This window comes from Sinocyclocheilus anshuiensis, unplaced genomic scaffold, assembly GCF_001515605.1.
Source record: "Sinocyclocheilus anshuiensis isolate Anshui unplaced genomic scaffold, SAMN03320099.WGS_v1.1 scaffold1164, whole genome shotgun sequence".
Taxonomy (NCBI): Eukaryota; Metazoa; Chordata; class Actinopteri; order Cypriniformes; family Cyprinidae; genus Sinocyclocheilus; species Sinocyclocheilus anshuiensis.
The window spans coordinates 158894-185732 of NW_015551103.1; the positions used below are offsets into that span (position 1 = coordinate 158894).

General features: G+C 36.9%; 1 pseudogene; it reads left to right on the plus strand.

Moving 5' to 3' along the window:
* The first annotated feature begins 228 nt into the window (after positions 1 to 228).
* Positions 229 to 26839, plus strand: part of LOC107662814 (uncharacterized) — a 38503-nt pseudogene continuing 11892 nt past the window's right edge.

Below are 26839 nucleotides of genomic sequence, written 5' to 3' on the forward strand. Positions count from 1 at the left end.
TTGCCAGCAATGCATATATTCGCTTAGAGTCTATTTTCTTACCTCTGGTATATAGCCTATACACCCGTTGAAGTGGAAATAAATTAGTTAGTAAAACACATTTCGGAACACTAAAGCAGGCTTTACCTGTCAGCTCTTACAGGTACAGGTGTTTATGGAAGTGCTGTGCATACATTGTAGTTATGATATAAGCATTAAGCAGGTGAAGTGTCATGTCATGGATGACCCATGGCGTCTGTGCGCGTTGCGTTGCGGGTCCGTCCGCTGAGCCAAAGGTTAGTGCGACTGCTCAAAATCAACATAGCTACTAGTGGAATAAATTACCTACTTTATTTATTATTAGATAGCATTATAAACGCTGGTTTGTTTTACTAGCAATTTGGCGCAACGTGGAAAATAATTGTGTCTACACAATAGTATTAATAGCCTAGGCTATTAGTAAGTCGAAATATCGATTAAACTCTCTGGCAACACTGCTGAAAGATTCATGTATTTATTAATTAATCTCATGAATCTATTTCACTGGAGAGCAGCTCTCACAGTTATAATTATTTTACTTTATACAAGTTCGTTTTTTTACTTATTGAAAAATAGTTATGCAAAAAAATCTGTGACGTTTCTTTATCATAGATGGCTGTTTTGACAGTGGTATTTCTCTAAATCTCTCTTTCTCTCTCTCTTAGGGAGAAGGACCTTTCAGGCAAAGTCATTATACAAGTGGATGGACATAAAACCTCTGTCCTCAACATGAAAGTGGGTCATTTAGTTGAGATTTAATAGATTTTTGTTTATGTGCATTAGTAGCTGGCAAAGTTTGAAATTAACCAGTGCTTGGTCGAAAATCACCCTTTATTATTTGTTTATACCTATCTAAAATGTAAGATATTTTATAATATTCTATAAAAAAAAAATGATTTATGCTTTGTAGGAGAACTGCCACTGCATGACTGGAGAACCACTTGGAGAGAGCTTGAAGTCTTTCTCATATGATTTCCCTTATGATTCAATGAACAGCAAAAGTCCAAACTTTGTACCCTAGGAAAAGGTGCATGTGCCCAGTAATAAGAATTACAGAAGTGTTCCAGCACTCATAGAACTAGCTGTTCTTATGTTTATTGTCAAGTTTCTTTTTTTTAGTTTTCAGTGTCATCTATTTCAAGTTGAAGCATGAATTACTGCCTGAATCTTTGCTTATGGCCAGACAGGCTCAGGAAAGTCCTACACCATGATGGGCAACCCGGTTAGGTTCACATCTCATTACAGTTCACGTCTCCTACTCGAGTGTAATTTCAAAACCTACCAATCACAGCTAGTAAAACACTCCTACTCTTCAGAAGATGCACATAGTGGTTCTCAACCCCAGTGACTGCTGATCTGCTGATTTCACTGCATGCTTCTCATGAGTAATCAGAAAATGTGACAAGGGCAGAATATGAAGAACACATAATTATAACCAGCATCGGTCTGTCATCCGAGAGACTCATTCAGATTTATTTTGATGATAATCATTCTATTCTGTCTGATATCCCCCCTTTGTCCTGGGTAGTAATTAAAAGGCGCCATTGCAGATCAGAGGGGAAACTAGTGTTCAGACTCTAATGGAGTTCTGATTTATTCAATGCTGGTGAAAAGCGCAGAGTGAAGAAATAGTTGAGATAGAGAGAGCTGAAATCAAAACGTCTAAATTGTGTGGATGTTTGAAAGGGCAAAAGAACCAGGGGAAAGCATTCTTTGTTCTAAAATGTGCTTTATGCGATACTTTTAGATTTTTTTTTTTATTTTAGTTTAAAAAGTTTATTTGTTTTATTTTAAAGATGATTATGTAGAAATACTTTCTCTTATTCCAGCTTAATGTGAAAAGCTATACATGACTAGGTTACATTAATGACACATAAATTGCAAGATTCATGAGTTTACTGGTTATTTTTACAGCAGGATTTGACTGCACAGTGTCACATATTTGCTTGTTCTTCTTAAATGATACAAAATGTCTTATGTACATTCTAACATTGTCTATTATTTCTGACCTTGGTCAAGCTTAGCTCTGTCTTTGCAGCTACTTTGGTTAATTGACAGTTTATTAGCTAGTAAATATACTCCATGTTATGATTCAAATATTTTTTTTTACCCCAAAAATAACAATTCTGTCATTATTTACTCACCCATACATCGTTCCAGACCTGCATGGCTTTCTTTCTTCTGTGGATCTAAAAAGAAGATATTATGAAAATGGCTCCCATTTTTTTAATTATTTATACAATGAAAGTCAGTGGGGTCCAAAGCAGCACTGTATGAAAAAAAGCTGTTGAAACATTCTGCAAAATATCTTTTTGTTAACGGTCATAACACATTGGTAATCCCTTGTGGGGTTTGAACCTGCAATCTTTCGGTCCATTTCCTTAACCACCTGGCTACATTTAACGACAAATGTTCTATTTCCCCTCTCTCAGGATGATTATGGACTGATTCCACGGATCTGTGAGGGGCTGTTCCACCACATCAGTGGAGTGCTAAAGAAAGACAAAGCATTATTTCACATGGAGGTCAGGTATGAATGTGATATGTCTAGATAATAGCATAACCATGCTGCGGGTAGACTGCCAAAAGAGTGAGTAACATAAGTAATTCAGACGTGTCAAGAGAGCTATACCTACATGACCACAGTTGTCAGCGTCTGCTCCCATCATTTGCTCCATGGTGGTTTATTGTAGGTTGATGATCCCATCAAAATCCTAGGGAGAAGGACAGGCAGATTGCAGTGTGTAAATGAGGCGTCCATTCTGGCAGCTTGTCCTTTCTTATGGACATTGTAAGATAGCAGGAGTGTAATTACAACCAGATGATCAGGAATGTCAGTGTACAGCCTCCGTCTGCTTCCACCTAAAGCAGTTATCATAGTGGCTTCTCGATAACAGCCCATGCGGTAGATTAGATGAGAGAGAGACAGACAGTGAGACCAGGGGTGTGACTAGACCTATTAAATGTTATTTTAGACATCAGAGATAAACTGTGACCTGGCTATCCCAGTTCAGTTATACTCTGAACATGTTTATACTTTTATACGCTACTGCGTTTGGGGTCAGTAGGATTTGAAAGAAGTATTTTATGGTCACCAAGACCCCATTTGCTTGATCATAACTACAGTAAAAACAATATATGTTTTTATTTATTTATTTATTTATTTATTTATATTTCAAAATGGAATTTTCAGCAGCTTTCAGTGTCACATGATCCTTCAGAAATCATTATAATATGACGATTTGTTGCTCAAAAATATATTTCTTATCAATTTTGAAAACAGTTGTGCTACTTAATTTTTTTTGGGGGGGGATAATTTTTTTCATAATTCAATTCAAAGATTAAAAGAACAGCATTTACTTGAAATAAAAAAATATTTTGTAATATCATAATAAATGTCTTTACTGTCCCTTTTGGTACAATATCTTGACGGATAAAAATGTATTTCTTTCTATTAATTTCTTTCCAAAAACAAAACACACACACACATACCTTAAAAAAACAACTAACAGACCCAAACTTGTGAACAGTAATGTAAGCCTGTTCAATTTGCCTGCAGTAGGGTTGGTATGTTTGGCAAAAGTCAAACACATTCTTATGGAGCTATTAAGTCCAAAATAAAATTTATGCTGCTATGCATGAGGCCTTGTTTAACAACAATACTGACAAGAAACAAAATTGTACAAAATAACATCAATTGTAAAATATCTGCTGTGTTGCATGTTGTAACAAAATGGACTGTTTGAGTCCACATTTCATTACAAGCTATTTGCTTGTGCGGACTTCTAGATGTGAATGTGCCCATTGTAAAAAAAATTAAACTGTCGACTCGAGTTACGTCTCTTGCTTGTGGTATAAATGAGGTCTTAAAATACAGTTATTGCATATTAAATCAATTGCTATTGCAATTAGGATTGCTGCAGTACAAAAAAAGAGGTCCCAGTGCTTTCAAACAAAACCAAAATATTAGCGAATAAAGTTCAATGGCCTAGTCACACCCCTGAGTGAGACCTGTCCTCATCAATGGACAAAAGACTCACTTTCTTTACCCTTTCTAAATGACTTCTCCTGCATTATGACAGTGGTTTCTAAATGCCTGCAAGATGGAGTTTAACTACCAGGATTCCCTCCTTTAAACAGTGCTCATTCACTGGGGACTGTTCTAGCAGAAGAGGCATTCAAGATTTCCGACTGTCACATTTTAATTAGTTCACTGTTAGTTTGTATTGAGCGCAAACCCATGCTGTCTCTCTCTCTAGCTTCATTAGGAGATGAAGAGGGACCAATCTGTCTTTCATTTCAGTAGCCTGTTTAAACATTCACATTTCTGCAGACAGCCCGAAATAGGTTTATCATCTTGTGGGATTTTAATTATTTTCTGACTGGCGAGACTTTTTTCCCCTCACCCACGATTGCTGTAATAAGCTCTGTTGTGATATACTGCCGCATACTCAGATTCAGGGGAAATGTGTGGCATCTAATTTCTTGTCAAGTCGCCGTGCTCCATCACGTCAGAATTTTCAATCATTTTATTTACACAGTGATATTCAAACAGTGGAAGTTAATTGATTTGAGATTTCCAGGCAATTGCTATACGAATGATTAAGTCAAAACAAAGAAAATTTTATAAGCTAGCAAATAAGCTATTAAACCAAAATATAAACTAAACCAGAGGTATTTAGCAAAATTGCTGGAATGTGCGTCACTTAAAACCAGCCTTATTAGTGGAGTCAGTGTTGAAGTTTTTGTAATGACAACATTTTATCCCATTATATCCTACAATAGTAGTCGTTGCTGTACATTCTGAGATAAAGTCATGTTTCAAGAGCAAACTTTCACTGCTTTGTTCTTGCCTTTGATGCTTTGTGCTTCCAGCTACTTTGAGCACAGAGACACGAGGCTGTGAGCTTAGAGTGAGGGAACATCCTAAAGATGGACCATATGTGGAGGGTAAAATGACTATAAAACAGCACCTCACATCATGATGATTGACAGCATGCTCATGTTTTAATGTTACTTTACTGAATACTAAAACAGCATTATCAAAACGTTGCAAACTGTACAAACTGTTGTTTATATTTCTCTTATGTTCTGTATATGTGCACATATATGTTGTCTTGCCCTCTCCAGACACCATGTGCAGAACTATACTGAGGTTGGCTAGTTGATGCAGGAGGGCAACAGAAGACGTGCCACTGCCAGCACAGGCATGAACCATGTCAGCAGCCGATCCCACGCCACTTTCACCATTCGTTTCATCAAGGTCGCAAGTCCATTTACCCTCTGCTGAATGCCATCTGCCTCTCTGTTTGTGCATTTGTGCAGATAGCCGTCGCAGCTTGAAGTTATCATCTCCCTGTTTGTATTATCCAGTAAGCTTTCTCCATTTTCTGTTTATGTTGGGGAGGTCTGGGTAATGATACACGGATATCATTGCGATTTTATTATGCACGAGTTATATCGGAGTGATCTTTGAGTCTAGATAGTGTGTCGATGGATATGTTTAGAATACTAGATTACTACTTATTGCACAATATGTACTATATTAAAAATAGTCTGCACTCAGCAGTATACAGTCAGTAAAAAGTTAATCAGTAGGCATTATTCCACAAGAAATGTTTCAAATGTTTTGAGTGGGATTCAGTAATCTTCTTGGATATAAAAATGGTCATTTTACGTTTTTATTCTGTTTTTATTTAAATATGTTTTAACATTTGGAAATACTCTATGATCAAATAACGAGTTAAGAAAGAGATGCTAAAAATCATGGTTGATATTACTTCCAGTTTATCCAGCACACTAGAAATAGAGTATTATGATAGTATGCTGCTCCAAACATAGCCTTTTTTCAGTTTCATCTCTTTATTTTATTCTGTCTGTCTTCTCAGTTTTTCCATGTTATGAGACTAATATTTTAAACTGTGTAAGGTCTTGTTGGTTATAAATCGGTAAATTCAGCTATTTTTATGTATTCATGATCATTTTAGACACTCCAGGGGATCAGCTGTCATACAGCATTAAGCTTTTCCAATCTTTCCTTTTTGCCTGTTTCTTTTCCCTATTGCATTTTGATTCGGTGCTTTGAATTTTGAAATGAGAATTATCTGACTATAACACATACCAAAATATGTCCTTATAGGCTATGTTTGATGCAAAGTTACCATGTGAGATGGTGAGTAAAGTACACCTAGTTGACCTGGCAGGAAGCAAAAGAGCTAATGCCACACAGGCTACTGCCATCCGACTGAAGGAGGGCACCAACATCTATAGATCTTTGGTTACTCTGTGCATTGTCATCTCTACTTTAGGTAAACCAACAACCTTCAGAAAGTTACCAAAGGATATGTATCAGGTTAAGATTACATGACCTTTGATTTGTTTGTTCAGTGAATATTCTTTGTTATTTCTGTATTTCTATTGTCACAGCTGATCTGTCTGTTGGTGATGGAATGAAAAAGAAGCAAACTTTGTTCCATATCGAGACTCTGTGCTTACCTGGCTCCTAAAGGACAGTCTTGGAGGGAACTCCAAAACCATCATGATAGCTAGTATGTAAGAAGTCACATGTATCACGGTGTCATAGTTCTACACACCCTCAAGTTTCTTCAAACATGCAGGATTATTTTTTTCTTCCATAAAAATGTAAAAATAATTAAATAAATTAAAATAAAAAGTTATTTTGCAGAAAGTTCAAGTTGCTCTTTTCCATACAACAAAAGTTACATTTGGGCTGTCAAGCTCCAAAAAAAAAAAAAAAAGGCTCAAAAAGCACTCTAAAAGGCCATAAGAAAAAGTGGCAGACTGAAATGGAAATTTTTTCATTAAGATTAACTCTTAAGATTGTCTCATTGTGCCTTTATACATTTATCTGCTGCTTCTACTTTTTAATATTCTGATTCAAGATTTCTCACCTTTATTATGTTAATTTTGCTTCATCTTTTTTGTCACTTCAGCCATCTCACCTGCTGACATAAACTATAGCGAAACTCTGAACACGATTCGTTATGCCAGCCGAGCCAAGAACATTTTAAACAAGCCCACTGTGAATGAGGACAGCAATGTAAAGATAATCAGAGAGCTGCGAGCTGAGATTGCCCGCCTGAAAGCACTGCTGTCTGCAGGAAATCAGGTGATTTAAATTTGACTTCATCCTCCTCAGACATCACAGGCTGAATATCAATTTGTATATTATCAGTATTATATGGTATGCCAGGATTAGTTTGTAGGAATGAAAAAATCACAAATGAGATCTCTTTAATATTTCCGTTTCTCTAAGATGGCGATAGAGTCTCTAGCTTCTCTTATTTCTCTTGTGAGAATAGGAATATGACCCTAGTATTGTCACATGTCTCTTTGAGTTTCTGAAAAGACCTCAATGATGGCTCAAACTGTGCTCAGATTTGTTAAGATTTCCATATTAACTTTTTTTTTTATCATTTATCAGTGAATTCTCTTGTGCACTTTTCTTTATCCTAAGCAATTTTGGGAGTTCCCTAATGACAAATGCTATGAAAGCAACCTTTGAGCAATTTTCCTTACGGAAGAATTAGTGCTTCCCAAATCATAATACACAGAAAATATTATGTCAAAATGGTCCAAATGACATACTTCTGTGAAGTCTATGCATGCTTTTTGAGCTAACATCGCCCACAACCTTTTATGGTTTGGATATGTGTACAGATGTTTTATACACCATTAAGATGTATTTACAGCCTTTGTTTTGTTTCTTAGTGGGCACATGATTTAAATGCTTCAGTCCTCTTTCTTTCAGATGGTGTCGGTTGAACAGCCTTCAGGGTCGAGTGTGGAGGAGAGGCTTCATCAGGATGAAGCCAGAGTAAGTGTCTCAATTTCTCTGCATATACTTGAGCAGATCTTCTGGTGATTAAAAGTTAGGTAAAACCGAGCATTGCAGCAGATCACTCTTTGATTTGCCCACATCTCATGGCTGTTTAAGTATAATGAATGCTGATTTAAGGAGATAATTAAAGCTTTTGTGTTAGAGGTCAGCAGCAGCATTGTTGTTTCTATTTTAATTTTATATTATGCTGCTCTTCCTCTAATGTTTGGATGTGAATATGCATGACCCACAACTAAGATTTTAGATGGCTGTATTTATTTATATTCATTTTTGTGATTGTGGCACTAATATTTACTTATGCTTTACCATCACAATCCAGTAGACACATTTATATGTATTTTGTTTTATAGAAATAATGCAAAGGATCTTCCTTATTTTTCCTCAGGTTCAGGAGCTGACAGAACAGTGGGCTGGCTAATCGTTGGAAAGAAATCCACAATATTCTTGGGGTTGGTAACTTCCACACATGAATAAAATGCTTTTTCATTTTCTTTTCAAACATTAATTTAAGGAAATGGGGATGAAATTAAATGTCACATCCCACCAAGTGTAGGGGTTAACAGGATTGTTCACCTAAAAATAAAACTTCTGTCATCATTTACTCGCAAACCTGTATGTGGCACTTTTTTAATGTGCATATAAACCATAAAATACACCATATACAGGTGCATCTCAATAAATTAGAATGTCGTGGAAAAGTTAATTTATTTCAGTAATTCAACTCAAATTGTGAAACTCGTGTATTCAATAAACTGGACAACTGTCAGATCAGCAGTCTTCCCCATGATTGTGTAGCCTAGTGAACCAAACTGAGAGACCATTTTGAAGGCTCAGGAAACCTTTGCAGGTGTTTTGAGTTGATTAGCTGATTGGCATGTCACCATATTCTAATTTGTTGAGATCGTGAATTGGTGGGTTTTTGTTAAATGTGAGCCAAAATCATCACAATTAAAAGAACCAAAGACTTAAACTACTTCAGTCTGTGTGCATTGAATTTATTTAATACACGAGTTTCACAATTTGAGTTGAATTACTGAAATAAACGAACTTTTCCACGACATTCTAATTTATTGAGATGCACCTGTAACTTCAGTCAAAATGGAGAACAGGTTTTATAATTTGATATTACTAAGCTCTCACAGCTTGCATGCTTCTCTCCCAGAATCCACTGTAGTTGCAAGATCACAGTATCGATTCTACCTCTGTAACTAATTTGTTCATCCACAGTGATCTGAGAAAGATTGCAGTGAATCCAGTCTGCTCTTCTCTGAACAGCAGCCTTCTGTGTAAACTGTCAACTAGTCAACTAAATAACCTCCTACAATACCACACACACATAGATTTCTGTCCTGATAGAAGATTTTTGATCTAATGCTTTTGTCCTAACTGTGCAGCGAAAAAAGGTCAAGTATTCTGTAAGTACTTAATAAGAGACAAATAAATATTCTGCCGCTGGTCAGAGCTGTGGTGTAGCCAGTGTTGGGGAGTAACTAGTTACATGTAACGGAATTACGTAATTTAATTACAAAATAAAAGTAATTGTAATCAGTTACAGTTACTAAGAAAAAATGTGTAATTAAATTACTTGAGAAATGTTACTGTTTTTGCTGTATTTTGGATCAAATAAATGCAGGCTTGGTGAGTAGAAGAGAATTCTTTAAAAAACATTAAAAATCTTAGTGTTCAAAAACTTTTGACTGGTAGTGTAACTGCATCAAAAATAGTGACCAGCAATATTAAAGGGGACATCTGATGCCCATTTTCCACAAGTTGGTATGATTCTTTAGGGTATTCTTGAAATGGTCTCAGTGGTCGTGTAAAATAACACCCTTTTTACCTTGTCAAAAACAGCACTTTTCACAGCGACTCGTTTTGGTGCATATCTCTTTACATGCTAATGAGCTTTGCTCACCCCGCCAGGGTAACTTGTAATCTGCAACCTATTACATTTCCAAAGTAATCTTCCCAACACTGGATGTAGCACATGGATCTGTATTGCTTCTACAGGGATGTAGGTTCAAGACTGGAGTGTATCATGACTTGTCACGCTATGGAACTTAGTCAGGGTAGATGCACTATTTAATTTCATGTGAATTTGAAGTTCAGTCCGATTAATGTGTGTTTTGTACTATTGTAAGTTTCCTGCCCTGTCAATGATCACTTAATGTCTTTATTAAAATGATTAGTTTAGTCAGATTGTCCTTAGATGAAGATCAGACCACATCTTATAAATAATCAATGCAGAAATTCAGATCATTTCCAAGGGTTTAGAAATTTATTCTTGACACTGTGTGTGTGTGTGTGTGTGTGTGTGTGTGTGTGTGTGCGTGTGTGTGTGTGTGTGTATTCTGATCAAAAGTAAAGAATATTTGCTGTATTGCTAAATGCTATAGTTTTTTGTAAATATAAATTTTGACATAAGCAGCAATTGGATTGTTTCACCTTTATACACCTCAACTATTAATGTGCTCCTTGATCTGTTGCTCCTTTAACCCCAGGTTGCTCCAGTGAGATTGTCCCGTAATAAATTAATGTTTCCGCTGTTCCATGTCAAAAGTTGTGGAAGTGCAACTGGCCCTGATTGTGTGGCAATAAATAACAGTTGGATTCTTCTATAAAGATCACATTTAACAGCAGCTGGTAGATTTCCCACCGACAGATGGCAGTGTTGCTCTTGATAAGCGCAGTTGTTTTGGAACATTTTTGCCTTTGGCTGGTTGTGTGTTTGATGGGGTGCTGTATAGCAGCCTGTGGTGTTGTAAATGGAGGTTTTCAGACTGTATAGCAGGAGTCTGGGGGTCAATTTCAGGCCACAAGCTGGAACTGTCAGAATGCCACAACATTAGGTCATTGGTATGAGAGTCTATTACCTCTGTCTTGCTCTTGTGCGTATGTACTGTATGTGACAGCAGATAGGGAGACGGGGAAAGAGTCCACGATAGAGGAGAAAGGAGAGCAAGAGATGCTTTCGGTCTTTCTCTCTCTCTCTCTCTCTTTTTCTTTTTTGGATCACATCTCCTCCCTCCATGTCTCATTTACACACGTACACATCCAAATCTATGAAGCAGAGAGCAAAACAGAGATGGCAGATGGTCACGCATACTCTCTGAGCTTTTAGCTGCTCATCTGCTCCAGTCCAGACAGCAAGACACAAGCCACAGAGGGCCAAATAGCCCAGACCTCTATTTAGCTATTACTCACTTCCTGCCATGCCAGCATGCCAACTGCCTCTCTGACCGTCCCGCTTTTAGCCATTTGAAATCAGTGTGCACGTGTTAGGGTTGAAAGAAAGTTGAGGAAATGTCCAGGGACCAATTTGTCGTCAGCTTCTGTAAATTTCTGCTCTGTCCTTGCCAAGCCATCTAACAGCAACGAGCCGTTGATGCATCAGCTGAATTTAATTGCAGATAATCACTTAAAATAGCACTTCTCCAGGGCTGTTTTCTCAAGTCCCACCATAATGAGCGTGTTCGCCTCTCAACTGCTTATTCTTCGCCACCTTTTTCAAGTGCTTTGGCGTCTTTTTTGATGGGAAAGTGTTGTTGTGAGAAAGAGACAGCCCACAAAGAGAAGAACAAAGGCACAGATCTCAAAGCTCACGGTTTTGTTTTGGTCCTCCTCTGAGCTTGACTGAGAAGCAGAACATTTAACAATGCAACACGATTTTGCAAACCCCAAAACGCAGATGATGGCTGTTTTTATGGTTTCTGGCAATGGCATTTGCATATTAAGCATCTGTTGTCTTGTGTTATTATCATATTATATTGGTGGCAGACAGTAAAACATGAAAATGAACAATTCAGAATATTTAAATATTAAAGTATCACAATCAAATCGAATTTTTGATATTTACTTTACAAGTAAATATCATTACAAGTAGTGCGGGACAAGTTTTAGTACTTGTGTTTTTAAAGTATTAGATAATGTTGTCATATTCCATGTCATTTTATTCTTTAATTTTGGTTCAATGTCCTTTCGAATATTCGAGGTGAAAAGGTGGAACCAAAAGATGGCACTGTAGCACTCTGATGTTTCTTGCACCTCCACATGGACTTGAAGCAATGAAATAAACAAAAGAAAGTCTACCCATGGTTTATATTTAACTTTCAAGCTATTTAGATTACTATGTCATCCAGCCACCATAAAAACTGCTTTAATGATGTTGAAGTCAACATGTGGCAGAGTGAAGGGAGGGGGGTTTGTGCAGCAGATGATTAAAATGGCTTCTCTTGGTGAAGAAGTATTAACTGAGATTATGCATACCGTGCTTTGCGGTTTCTCTTCCTCAATCAACCTAATGTCTGCAATGGCCACCCAGTGTGTGCTATATGCACAGTTGGAGCAACGGCCATACGTGGCGATTAAATGCATGTTTTCTGAGTGATCAATGTGGAGATTCTTCAATGTAATAAGGTTCCATTCTGTGAAAGAAATGTGCTCTGTAGATTTGTGGGTATTTTCATGCTATTTGGTGGATATCATAGCCAGTATATAGTAATCTGCCAAATACTTATTTGAAAAGAGGCCTTTAGGATCTTAAGCTTAAAATAAACACAAATATTTTGTTTAGGAGGATAATTGAAAATCATACTGAATAAGCTTGCGTGGGGCAGTGCAGCAAAAAATGAAAATTTTGTCATGTTGTCCCAAACCTCTATGTTTTTCTTTCTTCTGCAAAAAGGATTGAAGATCTTTTGAAGAACACTGAAGTCACAACAACATTGACCTCATTGACTATCATTATGTGGGTGAAAAAGACATTTTTCATAATATGTTCCTTTTTGTTCCACAGAAAAAAGAAAGTAAGTAACATTGACAGAAAATTTATTATTTGGTGAACTATCCCCTTGTCTCATTCAGATCCAAATACAATAAATGTAGGTCCAGTTTTACTTCACATATAGTAACTAATTCTGTGTTGGATTTACAAAATGACTTTAATCTCTTAAAGCTCTCAGTCAATCAAATCGTTGGTCATGTTGATAGTGACCCTGACCGGGGAGTGCAAGCAGAAAGCAAAGCTGACGGCCTGTCTCTAGTGAGCGTAAAACATCTGAACACATGCCAAAGGCTGATGAAGTGTTTCAGAGCATGTTGCCTTATACTACATAAACTTGATAGAAAAGCTGGCTGAATCAAGAACTTTGAGTAAAGTGCAAAAAAGGGATATATAACAGGTTAATTCAAGAAGCCCAGGAGCGTTGAGGCTCATCACGAGACAATGCTACGGTCCTTAATTAAGAGATTTTGATTAGTCACATATGGCAGATTAATCTTAGAGCATCCAGTGCTCTAATTAATATGACCGTGTTGTAATTATTTCCATCCCTTTTCAGTTGGGGTTCCAGTTGCTAGCTTGCTAACAGCACATGGCATGGTCTCAGTGGGTGTGTTGAACAAAATGAACAGAATGCTAACAGACATGAAAACAAAGGATGTCCACAAGATGGATTACTTGTCTCTATATGACTCACAAACAGCAAGGATCCAAGCAGTCAGGGCCTCTGATTGTTTTATAAACTGGCTAAAGCTATTCTTCTTGTTTTTGATGAGTGTGATGGCATCTTGAAGACATTTGGTCAATAAAAAAAAAAAATCAAATTTCAAAGATGTCCTTTTGATAAACTTTCAGCCATTGAACCATTAAGAGTCATTTGAGCATAAAAGGCCAGCTGTTAAGATCCCTTACTGAGGTAGAAGCGGGACTGTTTATAAAGGCCATTACTAAGAATAGTTTTATCTCAGCTTGTATGTACAGCCCTATGATGTCTGTGATGCTGTGGGCGAAATCGCGAAATCTTGTCATAAAAATGGAATTTACTGTGTAATGTATAATGTCACAGAATTTGGAAGAATAAATCAAAAGTAGGGCTGTAGGGCCTACACTTAAATTGCAATTATGTACATATCTGTGAATATGAAACCAAAAAAGACTGCTGTTTAAATGTGAAGTCTATGTGTCTTTGTGTGAATGAGCAGAGCAGGTCTTCATTATACAATCTGCCAAAACAAACGTTTGGTTTAACTTCAGGAATTTATGTCAGAAATATATGTCATACATCCCCTGTGTAATGTTTGGACCTTTATGTTGTAACTCTAGTTTCCTCGTTTCCTTTGTTTAGATTTGTAGTCCTTGATTTGTAGTTTTATTTGTGATTGGTGTTCCTTGGTTTCTCGTGATAATATGTTATTATTAGTTTAGTTCAGTAAAGTACCCCTTCATTTACATCCTGCTTGAGTTCTCCCAATGTTACAATATTACTATTGTACAGTAGAATGTACTTCTCAAAATAACATTAACAATAATAATACAGTATATTAAAACATTATTTTTTATAGGAAAATCATACAATTTTTCCCATGTTTTAATTTAAAGATTTAACATCTGTTGTGCAGCACTTTGCCAAAAACAAATCAAAGTGCTGAAATTTCATTTTATAACATTTTAAATTATTAAATTGTGCATTCATTAATTTTTTTGAATGCATTCAACTGATTAGACACCATTTTTGATTATTTAAATTTAAGTAAACCATTAAAACAGAATCCAGAAAAATTGAAATGGAAAACACAGTATTTGGGGGAAAAAAAAAAAAAAAGATTTTATAGGGCCTTTTGTATATTGCAGCTTGGACAGAGAGCAGATTTCTTTGTGCAAGCCTTTCAGTATATCTATCGGTCTATCTGCATATAAATATTTAGATGTAAATTAATGTATACACTACCGGTCAAAAAGTTTGGGATCAGTAAGACTTTTTTAAAGAAGTCTCTTATGCTCATCAAGGCTGCATTTATTTGATCAAAATTACAGAAAAACAGTAATCTTGCAAACTGTTATTACAATAAAAAAATAATGGTTTCTATTTTAATATCCTTTAAAATATAATTTATTTCTGTGATGCAAAGCTGAATTTCCATCAGACATTACTCCATTATAAAGTGTCACATGATCCTTAAGAAATCATTCTAATATGCTGATTTATTATTAGAATTATCAATGTTGGCAACAGTTGTGCTGCCAAATATTTTTTTTCTTGGAAACTGCGATACTTTAAGGATTCTTTGATAAATAAAAAGTTAAAAAGAACAGCATTTATTCAAAATATAAATCTTTTCTAACAATATAAATCTTTGCTATCACTTTTTAACAATTTAACACATCCTTGCTGAATAAAAGTTTTAATTTCCTTCAAAAAAAGAAAGAATAAAAATTTACTGACCCCAAACTTTTGAACTGTAGTGTATATTGTTAGAAAAGATTTCTATTTTAAATAAATGCTCTTCTTTTTAACTTTTTATTCATCAAAGACAAAGCACGTAAAACAGTAGAAGAAGATACTCATTTTCTGTGATCTGCGGTTTGGATGTACGTCATTGTTTGCGGTCTAATCCTTGGAGTAGATACGATCATAAGTTATAAATTTCATATTGAAAACAACTGCAATAATGTTGTTAGTTTAATTAAAAGCTGGTTGTTATTAAGATGTTTAGAGATCGATGTTCGATTCTGGAATATAGCACGATCTGGCGGCTAATATGCTAATGAAGCTGCGCAATCCTTTATTCTTCAAGCACATGTTCTTACCATAAATCGGTTGTTTATTTAGTTGTTTGATTATGTAAGTGGATGTTTGTGAATGTGAAAATATCCATGATATTTGTAAATCACTTTGTAATTTGTATCTTTTATGTTTCTTCAAGTTTTACAGTAACGTAAAGTGCATCACAGAAGCACAACGAAGAACGTGTGATGGAGTTTTATTTCTGTTAGCTATCTGTCAACGCATGGTTCAGAACACCATTGCCAGGGCAGAATATACTTTGTCTGGCCTTCCAAAAGAGGACGATATCCGCTTCGTCATGCCTAGAGCTGATCCGTGCTGGTCGCTGAGGAAATACATCAACTTCGCGCTGTGGATCACCGGATCGGCTTTCACCGTGGACGAAGCAGAATCCAGCCCGGGGTCATCACATGTGGTTGCTGCAAGCAATTCCTCATGTGATGTGTTTATGCGGTTTAAGGTTAAAAAAACACATTATTTTCCACATAATGTACATTATTGTTGCTATATATATATATATTATTACTAGTCACTATATAATGTATGACAAAAAATAAAATCTTTGTTTTGGAACTCTGATGCTGCTATCACTATCTCCCTGTGATTAAACCGTTCCGGGCGTGTGACAATATGCAGAAAATGATATAAAACACAGTCAATAACAGCGATTTAGAGTTTTATAAGAGAAACAAAATAAAAATAAAATAAACCTTATTTTATGGTGTCAATCGATAGCATCCGATCTCTGGATTCTGTCATCCAGCACTGCTCTACTGTCGTAGCCAGCTGAGTTAGTGCATGAGCCATGATAGCAGGGGTATTTCACCCGATGTGAAGCGATCGCTCATACTTAAAAATGACGAACTAGGGCATTATAATAAAAACTTACCGCTCAATGATGCGTTCGAATCTCCATCATCGGGCCTTATTACTGGAGAAACGATCGCTATTTTAAGACATTTTGCCGGTCTCGCTGTGGTTGTTCGTGTTGACGTGCTGGGGGCTTCTGCATCATCTGAGTTGCATCTCTTCCGGCTCTCTTGGATGACGTTTTCCACACGATGGATCTCTTGGATGACGTTTCCCTCTGGTTGCGACGGACCAAATCCTGGCTGAGTTATAAGCTCCAAAAATTCTAGGAATTAAAATATATCTATATAAAATAAGATAAATATAATATTGCCCGGATATATGCTACAAACAGATGGCATTTGAACATCCGCCGAACATTAAAGGACAATATCCTAGTTCATGATAGAGGTCACAGGTTAATTATGTCACTCCCGGATATATGCTACAAACAGATGGCATTTGAACATCCGCCGAACATTAAAGGACAATATCCTACTTCATTGATGAGGTCACAGGTTAATCACGGTCATTAAAAAGGTCATAAGGTTAACCCCTAAGGGGGAGGGTCAAATGTCAAAGTCATCAATGAAAAAAAATGACATTCCGTGAATCATAAATACTACTTTTGTAGCCTGAAATGAAGATTGACACAGTTTTTGTTTTATCCAGCTGTATTTATTCAGTGCAACTTATACCATCCAAGATCTAACACTTTTCTATACCCACTGTAGATAGATAGTGTCAGATAGTGTCAGCTATAGGCACAAATGTAAATATAGATTGATGGCTAGATATATACATAGATATGTACACTACCGGTCAAAAGTTTTGGATCAGAATGATTTTTAATGTTTTTTTACAGGAGTTTCTTATGCTCATCAAGGCTGCATTTATTTGATCAAAAATACAGGAAAAATTGTAATATTGTGAAATATTATTATGATGTAAAATAACGTTTGTCTATTTTTATATACATTAAAATCTAATTTATTCCTGTGATGCAATGCTAAATTTTCAGCATCATTACTCCAGTCTTCAGTGTCACATGATCCTTCAGAAATCATTCTAATATGCTGATTTATTATCAGTGCTGGAAACCGTTGTGCTGCTTAAAGGGGTCACATGACGTTACTAAAAAGAACATTATGTTGTGTATTTGGTGTAATGCAATGTGTTTATGCGGTTTAAGGTTAAAAAAACACATTATTTTCCACATAATGTACATTATTGTTGCTCCTCTATGCCCCGCCTTTCTGAAACGCGTCGATTTTTACAAAGCTCATCGTTCTGAAAAGCAAGGTGTACGCTGATTGGCCAGCTATCCAGTGCATTGTGATTGGCTGAATACCTCAAGTGTGTGACGGAAATGTTACGCTCCTTAACATACTGTGATGCCGTCTCCCGGAGTGCCGAGACAAAACCAATAAAACCCATCACAAATGAGGCATTTGTTGCATCCAGTGGGGACATAATTACTGATTATATATATATATATATAGCAACAATAATGTACATTAATAATATGTAATTAGGTAATTCCTAATATGAATGGTAATTCCTCACTTTGAAATCATAAATATATGATTTCAAAAATATCCAGTTTGTAAATTATTTACATAAAATGAGCAAACACACTGACTGGTTTTTTATATTGAGCTATTAAATGATTTTAAATTATATTTATTGGTGATTTTTAAAATAATTAGTTTTAACCTATGCACGTCTTTTTATTTATAAAAATGTAAATCTGTAAACAGTGTAATGATGTGAAAAATACTATATTCCAAAATTCTTCTGTATTCAGGAGGATGACCCTTTAACTGCTGCAGTCTCAGGAGGTTAACCCTTTAACTGCAGAGACAATTGTCATAGCACATTTTAAACAGTAACATCTTATAATTTGGTTTATTCATTGTAGTCCCGAAGGGGATGTTTGTGAGACTCGCAACATTAACGCGTTTATAGGGGCGTTTACGACGGCTCACGCCCGATTGGAGTTGTATGACCTGATGGACAGACTCGGCGACCGGGTGTTATACTCCGATACCGACTCCGTTATATTCGTGTCTAGGGACGGCGACTGGATACCCCCTCTGGGGGACCATTTGGGGGAGCTGACGGATGAAATAGGGGACGACGATTACATCACAGAGTTTGCCTCTAGTGGTCCCAAATCGTATGGCTATCGCACAGCCAAAGGAAAAGTGTGCATGAAGGCTAAGGGTATAACTCTGAACGCTAAAAATTCCCAAGCTATCCGGTTAGATACTCTGATAGGTCTGGTTACCGGCTATGTGACGTCTCGCGACGACACTCGATACATCATGGCTCGTTCTGAAAACATTGTAAGGAATAAAAAGCGACTCACGTTGCACAACAAGTCAGTCGACAAAAGGTTCAAGGTGGTGTACAATAAGCGTAGACTTTTACCGGATTTCAACACCCTTCCTTATGGCTACTAATTCGATGATGCAAAGAGGGGCTCGGGATGCTTCTGAATTTGACTTTCGACTTATTCATCCTTTCTCGTGTGTGATCAGTGGCCCGTCCAATAGCGGCAAAACCTACTTCGTAAAGAGCTTTTTGGAAAATGGTTTAAATATGATTTCTAAAAAATTTGAAAACATTGTATATATTTACAATTGTTGGCAACCTCTGTATGACGAGTTGCTTAAATTGTATGACATTAAATTTGTTGAAGGAATACCCGATTCTCTGAATGATGATCGTTTACTACCCATCGACAAAGCTAATCTTCTGATTTTGGACGATGTTATGAATCAAGCAAGCGGGAATCTTGAAGTACAGAAGGTCTTCACGCAGTTTGTACATCATCGTAATCTTAGCGCTATTTATATCGTACAGAATTTATTTGCTCAAGGTAAATCGAGCAGAACCATCAGCTTGAACACTAATTATTTAATTTTGTTTAAAAACCCCCGTGATGCTAATCAAGTGATGGTGTTAGGTCGTCAGATGTACCCTAACAATGTAAAATACTTTATGGAGTGTTATCAAGACGCTACCAGTCAACCTTATGGGTATCTCTTGATAGACTATAAAGCGAAAACACCAGAGCAGTATCGACTCAGAACGGGGTTGCTTACCGCCCGCCAAGTGGTCTACCTCCAGAAAAAAAGGAGCGCGTGATCATTCGTCATGTCTGCCAGGCTTTGTAAACACCTACCCCTGTTAAAGCTGATACATAAAGCCACACCTAAACAGCGGCGTCTTATTTTACAGGTGGCATCCGACAACCTCATTTTAGCACTTTGTGAAGTAGCTCTTAACATCCTCTATGGTACGATTCCGATCAGCCGTCAGCAGTACCAAAAATTTTCATGGTAGGCCGAACGTCCTAAAGTTTCGTCAGGTTTCGTGCCTAAAATAGAGGCTAGTTTCTCATAGAAGCTTACCCAAACGTTAGGTTTTGCAACCATTTGGACTTTGTTTATTAATTGATCGTATGCCAATACCGCCGCTGGCGCGATAGCTTCATTTATCGCACGAACCACGGCTCGAATGTTCTCATAGTATCCACCGTTTATGTGGAACTTCCTCGATAGGTAAAGCCCTGATAGTTCTTTAAACACCGCTTCGCCGGGTTTATTTGCATGTTTCTGGGGCGGGGCTGGGGCTGTGTGTAGGCTGAAATACCCATCGTCGTCTTTAAAGGTGTACCAGCTTCTAGGATATTCAATTTCAGCAAGGCCTACTTGCCACTCGCCTTTCAGGTTTATAGTTTTTGCCAACCTGGTTGTATAACTAGATATGCTATTTTCAGGATAAACCGACAAAGAAGCGTTGCACGGCAACGTAACGTAGAAACCGTGGTCTCCCATGGTAAACCTTTACTCAAATGATCTTTTACAGTAAGGGGAACACTTTTAAGGTTTTTGCAAGTCCACCAAAGCTTTTTTGTCTATATAGCTATTAAATTTCGAAGGCCATCCTAGCCATTTCACTAAAACTAGTGTAGATCGCCCCTGTTTTTTCTCCCCTAAAATCTTTTCCACCTTAAACGCTTTGTTTTTGCTAGCGATTATTTTTTGTAATTCTTCTTCATAAAACACGCCGTCGATGACATCACTGTCATAATCAGACAGTCTATATACGGGGGGATCACGCGGGATACATGCGGTGATAGTGAAAAATTCTTCGGTGTAGTTCTGTTCATAACCCTTGGCGAACGGCCCTCTCACTTTAGAAATCCTGACCACATCCCCTACTTTATATTTAAATACGGTACGAGTTTTCTTCTTCACTTCGCCGTACAAGTTTTGAAACACGTCGCCTTCATTTTCCTTGTCGGCATCCACCGGTCTCATCTTAATACTCCGATGGTAACTGGAGTTGTAGCCCTGCATAATATCTTGCAAAACATCTATGTATCGTCGTGAATTTGTAGCGGTTAAATATCTCCACATATGACTTTTTAACATTCTATTAAATCGCTCCACAACGCTGGCCTTCAAATCAGTAGCCTTCGCAAAATGATGAATGTCATGCTTTTTCATTAAATCTTGAAATTGCTTGTTAAAAAATTCTGTTCCTCGATCCGTCTGTAATTTCTTTGGAACACGACCCTCTTCAAGTATAGACTTAAATGCTTTAGTAACCTCAACCCCGCTCTTATTCTTTAGTGTTCGAGCCCACGCATACTTATCTTTTCTATATACACTGTATCTATCTATCTATCTATCTACAGTATATTCATATATCGGTCTATCTGCATATACATAATTCAATAATGACCAATGGATGAATTAAAGATATATTTTAATTATATATTATAATATAGTAAGTGATATTTTGCTAGATGTTTTATTTTAACTTGTAAAATGTCTTTTCTGACTTTCAGTTTTCACTCTTTCAGCACGCTCAGGGTTAACTTAGTTGATGTGAGTTAATTCGCTGCTTCACAGGAGTAAATTGACGCTTTTAGAGAGTGACGGCAATTCTCTGGCTCTGGAACGTAAACAGAATCTTAATTCGCTTTCTGAGGTAGATTTGGAATGCAAAGTTATGCAGCTTTGCCATTGTAGATTGGTTACAGGATGGGTGGGGAGGGCACAGCAGTTAATAAGGAGACGTGGTTCAATGGACTCACAGAAAGAGAAAGAAAGGGAATTTGCTTCTGTCCAGTGGCTGTCCCAGACTTTGGCAGCTGGCGAGGTGATGTGTCCTCATCGCATTTGTTAATTTATGAGTGCTCATACTGAAAGGAATAGAGAGAATTGATGACAGATATGGTGGCCTAATCAGAGCAGTTTATCTTCCAGTCGATTGTGCCATTTGTTTTCATTTCGAAAAAAAGATGCATCAAATCCCCGGAGCCACACACACACACACACACTAACACAAGTTCTCATTCCCGTCTTGAGGTGGCTCTGGAAGAGTATTTATTTATATATTAAATGTCTTTCTGTTGTCCTCCCACCCTTCCTATTTCTCTGAATGTAATTTTTATTCCTCTCGCTTCTTTATCACTTTCAATGTTTATTAAAATCCACTCTTTAATTATGCATGACAACTGTTTAATTGATGTGTTGTGATTACAGCACATTTTTTTCAGCCCTGGATAGGTGTGAAATACCTTCAGATAATAAAATGGAAATGGAAATGAACAACAAATGGCAATAATTAAGCGTTCCTTTAATTAGCTCTGTGCATGTCCAGTTTATACCTGATGATGTGGAATAGATAATGTAGCATTTCGTCAATGGATGTCACATCAATCTGAGAACCATATCAAGCCATGAAAAGAAAAGGAATAAAAGATTTAATTGGTAAATCAGCAATTTGCCAACATGGACCTCACAATACCATAAAGACTTGAATGGACGCTTTTGACTTGGCTAACCTACCTAACATCCACCCAGAACATCATAGCAACATAATAAAAATGATTTGCGCCCTGGTACCTCAAAAACCTAGCATCATGACATCAGTTTTGCATGAATACATATTATTTGTCATAAGCATTACTTGGAATTCTACTTTGTTTTTGTTCTTGTGTATACTGTCCTATTTGACAGTAAAACTTACCACCTCCTGCCTTTTCCTGCTCTATCTCCTCTCTCCCTCTCTCTTTCTCTCTTTTTATAGTCAGTGCACCATTTTGCAGTTCTTATCCTCTCTTGATCTTTCAACCCATATATATTTAGAGCTCATCTTAATCTTCACCCGGTGCATCTGCCTTCTTTTCAGACCACATTCAGTGCATCAAATAGCTGAAGTCTTGGGCACCAGGACCACCTTTAATTTGCCAAGAGTGAAATAAATTAGCGGTTTTATGATGAGCTTTTAAATGCCAGCCAAATCTCATTTGCTGCAGAAGTTTAGAGTGCATGTAATTTTACAGTCACCACACACACCATGTTTCAGAAGTTCTCAGGGGCAGAGGGTACCTTGCTCCCAGGCTTGCTATGTCTCTCTCTCTTCCTCCACCTCTGAAAAAGTGATACAGTACATTAATCTGCAGACATGGTTCCTATCTATCTCCCTGCCTCTCCCTCTCTTTCTCTTTCAATCTCTCTCTCTCATCTAATGAAGTCTTGGAAGAATTAATTTAATTAAGTGTGAAGAGAAGACCCTCCACACAATCGATGCTTCTCCCTCTTCGTTAGGAGAAAAGGATTTTGCTCCGTTTGCTGCTGTCGATGAGGTGGAAATAGACACACTGCTCTCTAGCCTGAAGAGGCAGAGAATGAGGGAGGAGAAAAAAAGCCTACATTTGTTAAAACTAAACATAGAGTGCTGGTAAGGTTATTTGATTGATTATTTTAAGGTGCCTTGAACGAACAGTTCACTCAAAAATTTAAATAATGCCATTATTTACTCACCCTCATATTGTTCTAAAGTTGTATGACTTTTTCCCTGTCTACTTTTTTCAATAAAATTAAAATGAATGCAAACTGAGATATAAAGCTCTAAAATAACAAAAAGCACCATAGAAGTAGTTCATAGGAGCTTTGTATGTATTCCATATCTTCTGAAGTCATTTGGTATTTTTGTGTGAGAAATGGATCCAATTTTAAGTCATGAATCTCTGAATGATATTAGACTCATTTGTGAGAGAAGTAGCAATGCCCAATTTGTGATCAAATCATTCTTTTGAGTCAGTTCCTCAATTTTTAATTTTCACAAACTGGGTTTGTTCACAAATCGCACTAAATGGATTTTTGAGTTGACTTGTACAATGTGGTCAGAAGACTTGGAATATTGCATACAAGTCATATGTCAATGACAATGACAATTTATTTATATAGCACAATTAATTACAACTTCCGTCGACCAATGTGCTTTCCAGTAAGTCATCAAAAACAGAAAACCACACAACAAACAGAAAAGTTATAAAATCATACAAATATCCCATCAGCCATTCGCTTTAGAAAATAAAAATGTCTTTAGCCTGGACTTAAAAATATTAAGAGAGGAAGCTTGTCTAATGGATAGTGGCAAGGAATGCATCCTCACGGGCAAATTGGTATGTAAGTGTTTTTCTTTTTGTTTTGCTGCTTCAGTATGCACAGTGCATCCGAAGGTATTTTCTCATTGTTCAGTCAGGTGGATTGTTGTCATTATTTCCTCTCTTGTATTGGAAACAGAAGCGTGTTCCCCGGTGAAAGCACACATTATTCAAAGCAGAGTACTTATTTGATGAGGCATGACACTTTCTACCATTTTAGTGATGTTTGCATTCAATGTGTTAGACCCTGAGAAAATATAGGAATTAAAATGTGTAGTAGAGTTTTTTTTATTTTGTTGAGGTTATACAATAATTTGAAGTCTAAAATAAAAAAATTGCATTCTTAAAATATGCTATACTGCATGAATCCTATCATTTCAACCAATGACCATCATTTTCCTTAAAAGCTGAATTGTTGCTTAGTTTTGTATCCCTGCAGGAAAAAACAGCATATGATGTTCTTGGATGCTGGTGTGCTGGTCTACCCAGATGGTTTCTTAACTGTCTTAACCAGCCTGGAAATTCATACTGCTCTAAGCTGGTCTATTCAGCAAGGATTTTCGCAAACGTAGTATGTCTAGGATTTGCATCCTGAAAATGAACATGCTAAATCCTACGTGCCGAATTTATTTAATATGTGATAGTTGCTCCCTTGGAGCCAACATTTTTAAGGTAGCACATGCATTAATCTTTACACTCCATTGCATGTACCATCACGGATGTCAAATGGCTTCTGAAGAATATGTGCGCTTTGATGGCACGCATGAATGTGAACATGCAAGTGCCTCCCATCTCTGTGGAGAATGAAATAAGAGGCATAACATGGACACATGCTACCATATTTAAGAAAAAAAAGACACCCTGCACAGCAGAATAATTTTTCTGCTTATCATTACCATCCTGTGAAGGGCTGTTCAAATGTCATTAAACACATATTTAGATGTGCCCCCCCCACAGTCCAAGTCCAATGGATTTTTCCTGTGAATATTGATTTAACTGTGACTTTTAAAGTTTATGATGGGGCGTGTAGGTGTTGGAGTGTAATGATTTTTAATCGAAACGTCAACGCTGCTCTATATCACCACATTAATCACAAGTCATGCATAGAATAGTGACACCATTTCAACATTTTTCACATGCTGTGAGGGCTTGGCTGTATGAATACCACATCTTTAGTGGGCAAAATCTACATTCAAAGCCCTTTTGTTTTAAAACCTATATGTCAAAATGGTCTTTTATTTATTCTGTTTAGCATTATTTGTAATCAAATATGCATTTTTCTATTGGCCAACTGGATTGTGGTTGCTAAGGAAAAACGGTCATGTTTTAATCACTTATCAGAGTTTGATGCAACCTCTCGTCATACTATGTGACGTTTGTAGTTGCAGTTTGTAAGGAACGTGTACAGCAATGTCCCACAAGTCACATCACAACTGCCCTGAATCCCTCCTGCCTAATAATGATGGCTCACGTTTTCTAATTTTTCTTACAATATTTGATTTCTGGGAGGTTTTCTATTAGCATATCCCTTTAATGTTTTTGTTAGTGACTCAAATATCTGTAATATCAAACTCCAGCTTTCACTCTACTACAATAGGATCAAGTCTTTTATACATTGGAATTGTCATACCTCAAATGCCAATCATCTTTTAGTGGTGTTATTTTCTGAACATGTAATGTATTGATTGTGATGTGTCCTTGTTTTAACAGCATGTCTCTGAGGTCGGTTTGGTAGAATGTTGTTTCCTTTTGCAAACTCTTTGAGAGTTTGAGATGGACCCATAGTGGTCTAAATGATTTATGGTGTTTTCTTCTTATTTTCACATGCCTCCCTCTCTCCCAGCATCCCCATTCCCACAACCTTTCGACATATAGCCAAAGCCAGATATTATATTGTTTGGCCTTGGAGCATGAAGACAGTGTCATAAACAACACACACACTGTTTCCTCTGCTCTGATGCTTTACAGTTAAATGTCTGTCATTTAGTTTTATGCACTGGTCCCGCTTCTTCAAACATTTTTTTTTTTTTTTTTTTTCTCTGATGGTTTAGCTCATCTTTCTTGCCAGCTCCCATCCATCTCATCTCATCTCCTTTAATCTGTTAACTTTAATGTTTCTTATCTAGGAGGATACAGTAGCTCTCAGAAAGAGGGTATTGGTGTAGTACTTGATTCCCAAATGCCCTATTTAATTTGCATTGATGAAGATCGGCTCAGCACAGGGGTCGTTCTCTATCATTTAAAGGTAAGCCACACCCCATGTATGCCCAACATGTGCAGTTGAACTCGTGAATGTTGTTTGTCAGTTTTGCCAAAGCAACATTTCTTGTCTATAACTAAAGTATTGTTGGGATCGTTATTTGCTGTTCTGAGGTTTCTAAGCAATCCCTGTTTTGCTGTTTAGGAAGGTAGAACTTCAGTTGGGGCTGGTGGAACCAAGCCAGAGCAGGATATAGGTTTGTATTCTGTCTGCATCGATTTTGTTCCTAACAGGAAGCTGTCGGCAATGTCAGAACCTTTTTCACTCTGAAATTTCTCTGTTCTGCAGTTCTCCATGGTGAAGCTCTTCAGAGGGAACACTGTGTGTTTGAGAACCAGACAGGAACTGTCACACTCGTGCCGCTCCCAGGAGCCAGGTGTGCAATCAATGGGGTGGAGGTGACCCAGCCATATCTTCTGACCCAGGGTAATAAACTGTTATGTCTCATTTTTTTTGTAAGATCTGTGACAAATTTTTCATTATGAGACGCTGTCATTTTTACACATTAAGGGTGTTTGGAGTTGTTCAGAGTTCAGTGTTGAATTTTTTTTTCAGGATTATTTGAATAGAAAGTTCAAAAGAACAGCATTTGTTAGAATTTTTTTCAATATAAAAGTAACAATGTACATTTATGTAAGTGTCTCTGCTGTCATGTTTGATCAGTTTAATGCACCTTCGTGGAATTTTTAAATAACAATAAGCAATTCCTTTGCCAAGTAATATAGTTGTATAGCCTGGCTGTAGGTGTTGTTTATGTACACTATGCAACTTAACAGTCAAAGACAGAACACATTGGCTTATTGAAGAAATTTTTT